This window comes from Silurus meridionalis, chromosome 3 (genome assembly GCF_014805685.1).
Source record: "Silurus meridionalis isolate SWU-2019-XX chromosome 3, ASM1480568v1, whole genome shotgun sequence".
NCBI classification, from domain to species: Eukaryota; Metazoa; Chordata; class Actinopteri; order Siluriformes; family Siluridae; genus Silurus; species Silurus meridionalis.
In genome coordinates this window covers 32,115,684-32,129,272 of record NC_060886.1, presented here as the reverse complement: position 1 = coordinate 32,129,272, position 13,589 = coordinate 32,115,684, and the positions used below count along the sequence as shown (strand labels likewise).

Below are 13,589 nucleotides of genomic sequence, written 5' to 3'. Positions count from 1 at the left end.
GGCTGCCGCTGGGTACTGGTCTCTCTGTCTCTCACCTTGAACGCGTAGTCCTCGACATCTTCTGAGGCTTTACTCACACCATCCTTTTTGTCTTTAATGTCCTTACGCCTACACGTTGCGTCTTTGTGTGTGTCCCTTCTGCAGATACTACACCACACTTTTTGTCGACATGCTCTAGCTCGATGGCCTTTGGTACCACACTTAAAACACATTATCTCAGCATCGTCTTTGCTCCACTCATGTGCGTTCGTCTTTGCGGGTCGCCGTCCAGCTTTCCCATGAGTTTTCATCACACTGTCGCTTGACTCAGCTGCTCTTATCTTTTCTGTTTCTTCAAAATTGCGTAGTTTAGTCTTGAACTCAGCAAACGTGATTTTATCATCTGTATGTGCCACATGTATTGCGAATGGCTTAAAACTCTCAGGCAATCCTTTTAAGACCATAGCCACTAACAGTCCGTCTCCTAACGTTTCACCTGCGTTACGCAGTGCCGTGATGGCGGTCTCTGCTCTGATGATATAGTCCATTACACTTTCATCGTTTGCTTTTTGAAGCGACGTCAACATAGTGTTTAAACTTATTATACAGGGCTTTCCCTTCCCTGCATAATATCCTCTCAGTATTTCTAGAGCTTTTCTCCCGTCGTTGGGTGCATCCCTCATAATTAATGAGAGGCTTTTATCATCTAACAGCAAAATCAGTTCAGCATATGCGTCAGCATTTTTCTTTGCATCCGCTGCTATCTCAGCTTCTGACTGCGGCTCTCTTAACACCGTGTCTTTTAGTCCTGATAAATGAAAATGTCCCAGCATTTTAGTTTCCCAAAGCTCATACTTAGATTCATCTCCGTCGAACATCAGTCGAGGCAAACTGTATGTCCTCCGTTGTTCCGCCATGTTAGCACGCTGTCCGTCGCGACTTTCTAAACAGTGGAAAACAACAAACTTATCCTCCGAACAACTCCTGGGCCCATAACCTGTTGAGTTGTGCTACACTACTGTTGTAGCTAGCGATGCATCCGGAAGATAAATTGGAGATTAATTAACTTTAGCCGTTTTAGGCATATTTATTGAACTTCTGCTGACACATCAGTCTCACGGTCAGAGCAGATCACATACACACACAGAGAAGAACCATAACACACATGGGACAAACATTAACGCAAACGCGTTTCATTATAGTCAACACTTTAGTACCCCTAGTGGTTTACTCATATGCACAACACAGAGGAACTATACCACATTATGTCACATACAACTGAGGACATTATAAACATATTTTAACAACCTTCAGGAAACTGAGTGTTGGATACTGGTTTATGATGGTTGGATGCTGGTTTGCGATGGTTGGACACTAGTTTGTGATGGTTGGATGCTGGTTTGCAATGGTTGGTTAATTTGTTTGTTTTATAATATGTTTATGATGTATCTCTCTCTCTCTCTCTCTCTCTCTCTCTCTCTCTCTCTCTCTCAGACTGGAGTACAGGTGTGCAGTAAAAAAGCTTACACATCTGGGCTATTAAAGAGATGTGTAAGGATGTTGAGCAGTGTGTCAGGTTTCATTTAACACTGTATCATTTTATATGCCTTCATCCTGTACAAACAACTGATGTATTTGGGAGTGTAGATGAGAGAGCTGGTCTCATATTGCTCCAGAAAATGATTTTTAAGTTACTGAAAAGAATTTGCATTGTTTAGTGGCTGTTTCTCTGATGTAGTGACTGTCAGAGTAATGAAAATACTCCACCATGTACAGTAATTGGGCGACAGTAGGTAGCGCAATAATGACCCTGTTTATTCATGACAATAGAATGAATGACTTCAACTTTAATGAAAAACAAACACAAAGGTGAATGAGAGAGATCTCAAAGTGAGCTACCTAGTAGCTGAACTCGTAACCTAATAAAAAAAAGCCCCACACTGCGGCAGAGACATTAATGCTACCTGCCTGCAAAGACTTTTTATTTTTATTTTATATATATATATATATATATATATATATATATATATATATATATATATATATATATATATATATATACATATATACTGTAATTTCTGGACTATATAAGCCGCACGCACTGAGTTTTATAAAGATTTTTATTTTGAACATAAATAAGCCGCACCTGTCTATAAGCTGCAGGTGCCTACATTGAAACTAATGAACTTTACACAGGCTTTAACGAAAGGCAGTGTCTGTTACACGACTTGTATCTAAACAGTATCCTACCAAGAAAGTCATTGTTCACTGTCTTTCTCCTTCCTTTCAATAATAGGAAGGAGATAGGTAATGGGTAACCATCTACTTGTTTATTCTTTATGTCTGTGTTTGAAATACAAAGGGGAATAATTATTTCATTATTGTTTTGATTTCTTATGAAATTAAAGTCACTGTCAGAAGTGGGATTTGAACCAACACCTCCATGTGGTGACCAGAACACTCAGGTTCCTGGAAGGTACAGAACCTTGAGTCTGGTATCTTAGACCGCTCGGCCATCCTGACAAACATCCATGTGTTTCTTATCCCCTCAGTGGCTGATAAAACTATTTTTACAAGTTTCTGTCTACTTGTTTATTTTAATTATCCTTTTATTTGTGTGGTCCTTATCTATCTATATCAGTCGTATCTGTTTTTCTGTCTGAATGCATATTATATACAGTAAAGACCAAAAGTTTGGACACACCTTCTCATTCAAAGAGTTTTCTTTATTTTCATGACTATGAAAATTCAAAATTAGAGAACAATTCATAAACAATTAAACAATTCTTAAATAATGTCATCTTCACTGCTCAACAGTTGAAGGAGTTTTTGTCCTGTCTATACCATGCTACCAGAACACCTTTTCCACAAAATAACTAAGGCATTAAAAAAAAAAAAACATTATTTTGCAGAAAACACATTGATCAAAATTAGAGAACAACAATGACTGTAGCATGGAAAAACATTACAACAAAATTTCTGAAGGTTACAACAGTCAGCAATTAGTAGGAAGTGTACAGGCCTCTGACTTCAGCACATCTGCAGCCACAGGACAGCACTAGTCTCTCACACTGCTCTGGTGTGATTTTGGTCCACTCTTCTTCCAGTCTCCTCCACAGTTCGGTGACTGTAGTGGGTTTCTTGGCCATAACTTTGTCACCTAGGATTTTCCAGAGGTTCTCTATTGGGTTGAGATCAGGACTCTGGGCAGGCCATGTCATTATTTCAATGTTTTCAGTTTCAAGGAACTGCTTTACCCGTTTTGCTGTGTTACATGGAGCGTTGTCCTGCATGAACACTGCGGGCTGATTGGGTGATGAACGCATGGAAGGAACCATATGTTGTTGAAGAAGGTTCTGATAAACATTTGCATTCATTTTGCCATGTAACTGGCAAACCATGACACTTCCTCCTCCACTTTTCACTGACTTCTTTACACACTTTGGGTTCAGTCTTTCTCCAGTTTGTCGCCGAACATAATGTTTCCAATCGGACCCAAATAAATTAAACTTGCTTTTATCACTGAAGTGAACTTTGGACCAGTTCTCCTCTGTCCACACAACATGCTCCCCAGCAAAGCTTAGTCTAGCCTTTTGATTCTTTCTGCTAATGAGAGGTTTGGTCACTGCAGAGTGGGCATTCAGTCCAAATGCTCTTAAACGTCGAGACGCTGTATGTCGAGACAGATCTTTACCATGTTCAGCGCTGAATTGGTGAGCAATTCCAGCTGCAGTGTGCAAACGATTGCCCATTAAGATCCTCTGCAGTATCCTGTCCTCTCTTGTATTTGTCTTCCGTGGACAACCAGCCTTCTTGGCGGACTTGAATGAGTTTGTGATGTTGTAAAGATCCAATATTCTTGAAATCACAGATTTGGAACGACCAACTTGTCTTGCTATGGCTGATAGGGTCATCCCTTTGGCCTTCATCTGGACAACCTGCTGCCGGAGGCTTTCAGTCACCAGAGTCAGTGAAACTGGAAGTTAGGCTGCCAGTTAAATAGGGGTTGACAGAAAATCAAGGAAATTAGCACCAGGTATCAGATTAACACCAATAACTGGGAGGTATCTGAAAGTGTTCTCTAATTTTGATCAGTGTGTTTTCCGCAAAATAATGTTTTTTTTTTAAATGCCTTAGTTCATTTGTGGAAAAGGTGTTCTGGTAGCATGGTATAGACAGGACAAAAACTCCTTCAACTGTTGAGCAGTGAAGATGACATTATTTCAGAATTGTTCAATTGTTTATAAATTGTTCTCTAATTTTGATCGCCAGTGTATTTACAAACTGTTAAGCATAAACCCAGAGTAGTAGCTTTGGTAGAAGAAGCAACTTTTTCGGGATTTCAACCTCTTTGGTGCTGTTAGAGAACCAGCAGCACTCGAGATCCACGCTATCAATGATACAGAGTTCAGTGTTCTACAGCTCTTGTTCACCCACACACAGTTTATTCAGTGTAAAACTTGGGCTCGTCCGGGATTTGAACCCGGGACCTCTCGCACCCTAAGCGAGAATCATACCCCTAGACCAACGAGCCAAGCTATTTTGATTGATTCACACCTGGAACGACTCTGCACACAAAGTTGAAGGGAAGGCGAGAACCCAACAGCTGGAGGTCCGTGGATCTTTTTGTTTCATGTTATGCAAAGTAAAATCCTGGATCAAAAAACCTGAATCATATCCCTAGACCAAAAAGCCTTCTTGTGGAAGAAGTGTCTACTGATATGTCACTGCATAGTTCATGTGCTTTGCTGGCATATGTCTCCAATTTAAACACATAGATAAAACTTAATGTGTCCAGCCAAAGCTGCTTCTGTAACTGCAGGAAACAGAAAGGTTCATTAGTAATTTGAACTTGCAAATACATGTCTCCTGTTCTCCATGCTAACATTTTGGAACAGTTACTGTGAAAAGAGAGCATTTCCACATTTAAATCATATGGGTCGAACTCCCATCATGCAGATTACAAACATTTTCTATGAAATGAGTCCAGGGATCTGAGCAGGCATAAATGGCTGGAAGCCCCGAAGGTCAGCAATTCCTATATTTTTTAATAGGGCTCAACATTTCAGTATTATCCCTAATGACCTCTCCTAACTATGCAGAATCTTACAGATCCACTTTAAATGACCACTTCTACCCATACAGTAACACAAAAAATTCTTGTTGACTCAAGCCTCTTAGACAGATGAAGTAGTGCATGGACCCCAACTTGTCTGGTTCCTCTCAAGGTTTCTTCCTCATAACATCTAAGGGAGTTTTTCCTTGCCACAGTCGCCACGGCTTGCTCATCAGGGACAAATTCACACCATTCACCATCACTGTTGATTTGTGTAAAGCTGCTTTGAGACAATGTCTGTTGTGAAAAGCGCTATACAAATAAACTTGACTTGACTTGACTTGACTGGTGAGACAGGGTACCTTTAACTGAGAGAAGCCACAAATATCATCTAGTCATTTGTGAAATATGCATCTGAAGAGTGAGACTACTTGTCCAGTGCACATAGGGATGAGTTTATGTTGTATACCAAACGTTCGGCGGTCAATTATTTTCGTTTAACAGACCGTTGCTAATAATAATTGACCGCTGTCTGTCTGTCAATACTATGAATGGTAACAAATAAATAACAATCATTTATAATAATAAATAAAACACTTTTTTAATTGATTTATTCTTTGAATTGCAATGCATTGATTTTAGTGAGGTTAGTACACACTCATAGCCATAAATGCAATTCTAATAATTGACATAATCTTTTCTTTCGGTGTTTTAGTTTTCGGTTTTGGCCTTGGTTTCCTCATTTTTGGTTTTTGGTTCCGGCCAAGAATTTTAATTTGGGTGCATCCCTAAAATATTATCATTGGTGTGGCCCCCTGACACAATTCAGGTTTCTCATGTGGCCCCTTGTAAAAATGTATGGCCCACCCCTGGTCTAGGGTATGGTTCTTTGGGTGCGAAAGGTCCCGAGTTCAACTCTGAGACGAGTCTTAGTTTTACGCTGAATAAACTTTGTGTGGGTAAACAAAAGCTGTAATAACGCTGTATGGCTGATATCTTGGTTCTCGCTTGCTACACGTTCCCTCACACCACCAAAGAGATTAAAATCCTTCAAGGGCGATTTCTTCTCCTGAAGCTACTGAGCCCAAAATTGCCTGAACACCTTGAAATTACTCTGGTTTTATGCTAAACAGTCTGTAAATTGATTACAAAGAAACAAAAAGAATCTTGGACCTCTGGCTGTTTGGATCTCACCTTCCCTTCACCTACATATGCAGGGTGTAGTGTCAATTCAGTGGTAAATCAATGCCAAGTGTTGGACTGAATAGTTTAGCTCTTTTCCGATCTTACATTTTAGGTAGCACCATGTAACGGTTTTAAAATGTTAGCATGGAGAAGAGAAGACATTTGTTTCCAATGTACAGTGACATTTTATTACAAAAGTTAAAATGAAGTTCAAATCTCTAATGAGCCTTTCTGTTTCTTGCAGTTACAGAGGGCTGCTTTGACTGGACACCTTAAAGATTTCGGTTACTTTAAAGCAAGGCTTGTTGGTCTAGGGTATGATTCTCGCTTCGGGTGCGAGAGGTCCCGGGTTCAACTCCCGGACAAGCCCAGATTTTACAGGAAACAAACTTAGGGCAGGTGAAAAGTGCTATCAGAACACTGTATAGGGGATAACTTGTTTCTATCTTGCTGCACGTTCCCAGAGTGCAGTGTTGGCTAGACATCATTAAGACCATGCAACCTGTGCTCCCTTCTCCTGGCTCATTGGTCTGGGGGTATGATTGTCGCTTTGGGTGCGAGAGGCCCCTGGTTTCAAATTCCGGGAGAACCCAAATTTTGCCCACAATAACCTTTGTTGGGGTGAACAAAAGCTATCAGACAACTGTATCGCAACAACTGTATGATAATTTGGTTCTCACTTGGTGCTTGTTACCTCATAGCACCAAAGATGTTGAAATCCCATGAGAGCGATTTCTTGTCTTTAATATACTGAGGCCATAATAAACCACTTTTAAATTACTCTTATTTTATGCTGATCATTCTGTGAATAGATTACAAAGAAACAAAAAGAACCTTGGACATCTGGCTGTTTGTATTTTGCTTTCCCGTCACCAACATGTGCAGGGTGTCAGAAGTCAGAAGTAATTATCTATGGGTTTTAACTTGGAAAAGTGCTGCTGCAGTGTTAAAGAGCTGCGTTCTGACAAAACAATCTGCAGGGAAATTGTAAGAAACCAAAGCACAAACTTAGTAGGCAGAATTTAAACATGGCGCAGGTAGACCCCAATGGATTTCAGGACCATCGCCTTATCCACTCATCCATGATTATAGAAGGTCTTCCATGACCTCTGCACATCCATCAATGAGTCAACTGGTGCTTGCTTTCATTAAAAGGAAACCAATGGCAATCACAATTTCTCTGTAGAGCTATATTTTCATCTGTAGGGAAATATTGTTGGTTGCTTTGATCATTTCAACTTGTCCAACCAATATGAAGGAAAATAGTAGGATCATTTCAGTCAGTTCCCACTCTGAGCTGGAAATGGGACTAAGGTATGAAACAGGTAACTCTTAGCAGAGGATGGTTTCGATCCATCAACCTCTGGTTTATGGGCCCAACATGCTTCCGCTGCACAACTCAGCTAAGTGCAAGCAACCAAGACGGGACTCACGAAAAAGAGCAAAGGCAAAGAGCGGCCTGGATATACTCTTCTGGCTTCCAAACGATGCTGGAAAACGCAGTGGTATCCACTCAGCAAGGATTATAGAAGGTTTTCCATGACCTCTGCACATCCTTCAATGAGTCGAATGGTGCTTGCCTGCATCAAAGGGAAGCCAATAGCAGTCTTTCTGTTTGCTGCACAAAGTAGGCAGGTCATTAAAATCCAGCATTTCTCCTCTTCACCCATGTACTGATCACATGCAGATCTTGAAGTAATAGGATTTTGAAATAGGTTTTACTTTTCTCCACTCTAAAGCGATATTCATCCTTATCTGTGATCTCAGTTGATGTCCACCTCTCTGCTAATCACATGCAAGCACTACATTCTTACCCTTATTCCTAATGAAAGGTGGCTCATATAGAATTATGTGACATTTTCACCTGTAGGAAATTTTGTTGGTTGCTCTGATTATTTCAACTTGCAAAATAGTCCAACTAATATGAAGAAAAATGGTTGTAGTCGATTCCCCACTCTGAGTTGGAAATAGTACTGAGGTAAGAAACAGGTAACATTTAGCAGAGGATGGTTTCGATCCATCGACCTCTGGCTTCAAAATGGCGCTGGGAAACGCAGTGGGCTTCTTGTCAATATCAGATGAAGCTTCAATTGAATTTGGGTTACAATACAAAGGATTCAGTCAGAGACCATGCTCAGCTATCAAGATAACAAAACAAGTGTTCAAGCCAGTGATGTCAAATGAAACCTAGACTTTTACCTTGGTGACCATGTGTAGGCCAAATGATGAACACGCAAAAGTCACGGACATGTTATGTTCGCTGTTTAATTATATACGGGTTTGACTTATAAAAATGCTGCTGCAGTGTTAAAGAGCTGTGTTCTGGTGGAACAATCTGCAGGGAATTTGTAAGAAACTAAGATTACAAAAAGTGTAGGCAAGATTTTAACATGACGCAGGGAGACCCCAACGGATTTCAGGTCCGTTGCCTTATCCACTTAGCCATGACTACACAAGGTTCTGCCTGAAGTCTGCACATCCATCAATGAGTCAGAGACAGAGAGGAAAAAAACAGTTAATACAGACAAGCCGGCAGCTGGATGTATGACTGGATCAGACTAAATATATGACTGACAGACAGATAGATAAAGACAAAAAAGCTGACAAATAGATGGCCGGATGGATAGACAAACAGACAGACAGGCAGACAGACAGACAGACAGACAGACAGACAGAGAGACAGAATAATATAGGGTATATATATATAAGGTATATATAAGGTACCAGACTCAAGGTTCAATACCTTCAGGAAACTGAGTGTTGGATGCTGGTTTGTGATGGTTGGATGCTGGTTTGCGATGGTTGGACACTAGTTTGTGATGGTTGGATGCTGGTTTGTGATGGTTGGAAGCTGGTTTGCGATGGTTGGACACTAGTTTGTGATGGTTGGATGCTGGTTTGTGATGGTTGGATGCTGGTTTGTGAATGGAGGGAGGAGCCGGAAAAGCATAGGAAGGAAAAAATGCATAAGGGTGCATGGAAACCAGGGGATATTTTATGAGGGTAATATTGAAGCTTCTGCTAGAGATGATGAATGCGACAGTGCAGCTGTGGCTACAGTGAAAAGAGACTTGTTGAATTGTGTTCACTGGGTTTCCTGCTTTAGTTAACGGCATTCATTCACACTGTATGAAATGTCTGTGATGCAGCGCTCTGTTATACTGCATATCTGTATAATTCTATAGCTGTGGCATCATAATGATGTTATTAAGAGGGGGATTGGGACTGAAGACCTGCCACTGTATAAACTATTAGAGACAACGAGTAACGCTGTGCAGATCTACTGTGTATTTTATTTCTTTATGTACAAAAATATACAATGTTATAAATATAATCTATAAAAAATATTTATAAAGAGATCACATTTTTAGGCTTTATGTGATGATGGAGGAAGCTGATCTAAGGCACTTGGTGACGGCTGAGGTAACGCGCTTGAATGTGATCTTGTTCTGCTTAAGGATCAGTTGCAAAACAAAGCCCAGGTGCTCGTAAGCTCTTAGTAAACACTTCATGGAGAAAACATGAAAAGGAAAAGCATTTAAACACATGCAAAGGATATTAAATACAACATGCTCTAAAATTAAAACACACCAAAATACACAGGAACAAAAACAGAGTGTTATTAAAAAAGGAGCTTCTCTTCATTTAATTGATGCTTTTTATATAACAACTCATATAAAGTGCCAGGAAAATTCTTTTAGTTGCTCTTCACAAAAACATGCTGTATGTTACCACTGAAATGTTGCAGTAGTTCTATATTATGAATCTGGACTTTTTCAATGAAAAACAAAGCTTGGAGTAGAATAAACTAATAACACTAATAATAATAATTATAGTAATTAGAGGAAGAAAAAGAAGAAGAAAAAGAAGTGCATTAGTTATAGAAACAGTTGAATTGTAACACACAGGTCACATTGACAATTGTCAGTCTCACACTGCCCTCTAGTGGCACTGTCAGTGCTTGATTTTTGCTTAATTCTGAGTAAATATTTTTTAATAATTTGTTTGTTTTATATGTTTATGATGTATCTCTCTCTCTCTCTCTCTCTCTCTCTCTCTCTCTCTCTCTCTCTCTCTCTCTCTCAGACGTAATGAAAATACTCCACCATGTACAGTAATTGGGTAACAGTAGGTAGCGCAATAATGACATTGTTTATTCATGACAATAGAATGAATGACTTCAACTTTAATGAAAAACAAACACAAAGGTGAATGAGAGAGATCTCAAAGTGAGCTACCTAGTAGCTGAACTCGTAGCTTAATCAAAAAAAGCCCCACACTGTGGCAGAGACATTAATGCTACCTTTTATATAGAAAATTATATATATATATATATATATATTTATATACCGTAATTTCTGGACTATTAAGCGCATCCAAATATAAGCCGCACGCACTGAATTTTATAAAGCTTTTTATTTTGAACATAAATAAGCCGCACCTGTCTATAATAATGTCTACACTGAAACTAATGAACTTTACACAGGCTTTAACGAAAGACAGTGTCTGTTACACGGCTTGTATCTAAACAGTAGCCTATCAAGAAAGTCATTGTTCACTGTCTTCCTCCTTCCTTTCACAACAATTTCTCTCGGGAGTTTATCTTTTGGCATCGTCGTGCGTTTAAAAATCACCATCTGTGAATCTTTTCTCCCGATGCCGTGCAGCTCAGAACACAGGTGAAGTGCGTGTTTTCATGCCCGGTTGTTTTCAGCGTGATGAATGATTCGCTTTTCCTGTAGACAGTCCGAGTGAGCGGCAGGTCAAACGTCAGAGGAACATCATCCATATTTATGATGTGGTGCGGGTCGATTCAGTGGGAGCGCATCTGATTTAATATAAAGAGTTTCATTGGTTCACCTGAACCCGTTCGGCAATTTCATTAGTCTAATGTTACGGGGCTCAGTTTTTTAGCTTGAAGTTTGTGAAATCGGGAAAAACCCAGGAAAAATCCATAAATTAGCCGCTTCGTTGTTTAAGCCACAGGGTTCAAAACCTGGGAAAAAAGTAGCGGCTTATAGTCCGGAAAATACGGAAATACGGAAATTTCTTTATTAATGCCAAAAGAACAAGAAGTATTACATACTCATGTTAAATTTACACTTACTTATGGAGAAAAAAACAAAAACAATACACTGTAAATTAAAATATTACATACATTTTATAGTTTTCAGAGCATTACATGTTTTTGTGTTTCTTGTTTCTTTTAAGAGATTCACATACAATCAGACAATAGACAGACAGATAGATAGACAAAAAGGCAGACAAATAAATGGCTGGATGGATAGACAGACAGACAGATGGACGGACAGACTAATATTTGAAAGGTACCAGACTTAAGGTTCAATACATTGAGGAAACTGAGTGTTTTGGTCTCCACATGGGTTTAAATCCCACTTCTGACAGTAACTTTATTTTCATTAGAAATCAAAACAATAATAAAATAATTATTCTCCTTTGTCTTTCAAACACAGACATACAGAATAAACAGGTGGATGGTTACTTAATAGTAGGAAAGACACAGAAAAAAAAACTGTTAATTTAGACAAGCAGGAAAATAGATATATAAATTAGACAGATTGAAAAGAAAAATCCAGCCATTAGGGTTGCATGAGCCAGTGCACTCTTAGTGCCGGTCCCAAACCCGGATTAATGGAGGGTTGTGTTAGGAAGGGCATCCAGCAAAAACATGTGCCGAACCAAATATGCGGATCACGAATCAAAATTTTATACTGGATTATTGTTATCCAACAGAGAGGAAGACGTCTACAGAGACAGCAGGAAAAGGAGAAGTGGAGGAGAGTGGAGGTTCAGGTTGGTACTTTAAATGTTGGTACTATGACTGGTAAAGGGAGAGAGGTAGCTGATATGATGGAGAGGAGAAAGGTACATATGTTGTGTGTTCAGGAGACCAAGTGGAAAGGGAGTACGGCTCGTTAGTAAAAACAGGTATGTAGTTCCTTGTTATTGTTGTGTTCTGCCTACATAAATTCATTCCATTGGAGATGCATCTAAAATCAATGCTTGATGTTTAGACCTAATATGTATGTCATATGCACCTTTTTTTATTTAATCTATTTTTGAACATAACACATACAAACAATATTTATAATTATATTTTTGCTGAGATTACCCGACAATTTGAGAAAATTCATCGTGTTTTTGTGATTGTTCTAAAAAAAAAAAAAAAAAAAATTATATCAGAGTAACACTGACCTTAATACAAGTGAATGTTTTCTTCAAATGCACTGTATAGTGTCTTATCTGTATCCATCAATGTTCCCTGACCAGCCTTGAACGATACACTGATTGATTGATTGTTCTTATTTGGGAAGTGTTCACCTGTTGGGTGAGGGTGGGGGGACGTAGTACAGAGACTCTGTACTACATTTTCTATATGTTTTGTAACATAAAGACGCAGTTTTGCGTATCGACGATGAAATGACGCCATCGCACAATGATGTCACAGTGTTACTTAACAACTTTTAGAAGGATATTAATTTATAATTCATAACAGTTTTAAAATAAAGATACATTTTAATTTCCCTTTGACTGATCATCTCAGTTCATCTCCTCCAAGTCCTTTAGCGAGTCAAACCTGTTTTCAGTCTTTATCATGTCTTTTTTAAGGACTTTCTTTCTGGCAACCTCTACATTAGATATTGCCTTTACTGACCTCATTCTTTTCGTTGGTTTCACTTGTTTGTCCTCCTTTTTTCTTTTCCCTTTTCATATTTTATTCCTGTTGCTTGTTCCTTACATGCTGGAGGGTTCCATTGTGTTCAGGTCATTTTGCAGGCTGTACGTCAACTCCATTTGAGTCCATGAGTCTCCGTCCTGTTGCATGTCCGCTGATGTCTCTTTTCCTTGGTCCTTCTTCTCCACCAAAGCATTTTGCAAAAAACTTTCAGTTAGTGTTATTTGGGTTCAGATTCCCCGTCCCGCTGTAAGTGATCCTCCTGGTTGTTGTGCTTCTTTCCTTCTTGTTACACGCCCTTGTCCATGGTTGTTTCTCCCTTTTGTGTTGTTGTGATTTCCTTTTCTCGCCGCTCACTGTCTCGTTCATGCAACTGCCCATCCACCTGCTGTTCATCCTCTGCCTTCTCCTCGTTTCCCATCCAACACTCACACTTATTTAAAGGCAGATTGCAATCCGGGCACATTAATACGCTGCAGTCCCTCGCAATGTGCCCTCTCTTCTCACAGTTAAAGCACTTAAAATCTGGGCAATCCTTCACCAAATGATTCGGGCTCATGCACAGCCGGCAGGTCTTCACTTGATGGCTGTACGTAACCCGAAAGTACTGCAGGCCTTCTGCCGTTTCAATTTTTGTATTGGGAGAGAGGCAACTTTTTTTGGGAGCCACGT

The 13,589-nt window shown here is 39.5% G+C and overlaps 2 non-coding genes across 2 annotated transcripts; one reads left to right on the top strand and one right to left on the bottom strand.

The window, feature by feature from the left end:
- Positions 1-4,441: 4,441 nt before the first annotated feature.
- Positions 4,442-4,513, bottom strand: trnap-agg. The gene has a single exon. It is a non-coding gene; the product is annotated as a tRNA-Pro (tRNA).
- A 2,006-nt stretch (positions 4,514-6,519) lies between these two features.
- Positions 6,520-6,590, top strand: trnap-cgg. The gene has a single exon. It is a non-coding gene; the product is annotated as a tRNA-Pro (tRNA).
- The last annotated feature ends 6,999 nt before the right edge of the window (positions 6,591-13,589 follow it).